The following is a 673-nucleotide window of genomic DNA, read 5'->3' as shown; positions in this document are numbered from 1 at the left end:
TTTGTACAAATGAGTATAGATTTGAATTACATAATGATTTTTCAAATGATGATATGAGTATGGAAATGATTATGAAACTAAAATGTATGGATGAGATTTGAAATATGAGAAAATTATGAGAATGATTGATGAGATAATTATGATTAGCATGGATGAGATTTTTTTTATTTTAAAATATTGTTGAATTTCAAACAGGTGAATATTAAAATATGCCAAACGATAATAAAATAGGGGAAACTCCACTGGTTTCTCCGTCGAAAAATAATTAATATTAAATTAAACGAGTTCAAAATTATTAAAAAAATAAAGTAAGATAAGTTAGGGTGCTTCGGCACCGATTGTAACACGCCTTGCTCGGCTACACTGTAGTCGAGTGAGGGGTGTTACAATCCTAAGTAAATAGGGATAAAATCCTATGTTCATTTAATTATTTTTTATGTTTCAAGTTCCTAGCCAGGACATACAGATTTTGTCAAAAAAGAGTTTCTGACAAGAAAATTTAATTAATCAAGAACTGAAATTAAAAGAGAGCATAATGTTCATAGCAAATGGGGTTTGACATTAACCATGACTCCAGCTCGAATTAGGATTTTGTAATGGAGAGATTCTAGTGCATGATAACATATGATTAAAGGTTCACTTAAGGTATTCCTTATTACTGATTGGGTGGCCA

This window comes from Hevea brasiliensis, unplaced genomic scaffold (genome assembly GCF_030052815.1).
Source record: "Hevea brasiliensis isolate MT/VB/25A 57/8 unplaced genomic scaffold, ASM3005281v1 Scaf69, whole genome shotgun sequence".
Classification (NCBI taxonomy): domain Eukaryota; kingdom Viridiplantae; phylum Streptophyta; class Magnoliopsida; order Malpighiales; family Euphorbiaceae; genus Hevea; species Hevea brasiliensis.
Note: the sequence above shows the minus strand (reverse complement) of the source record.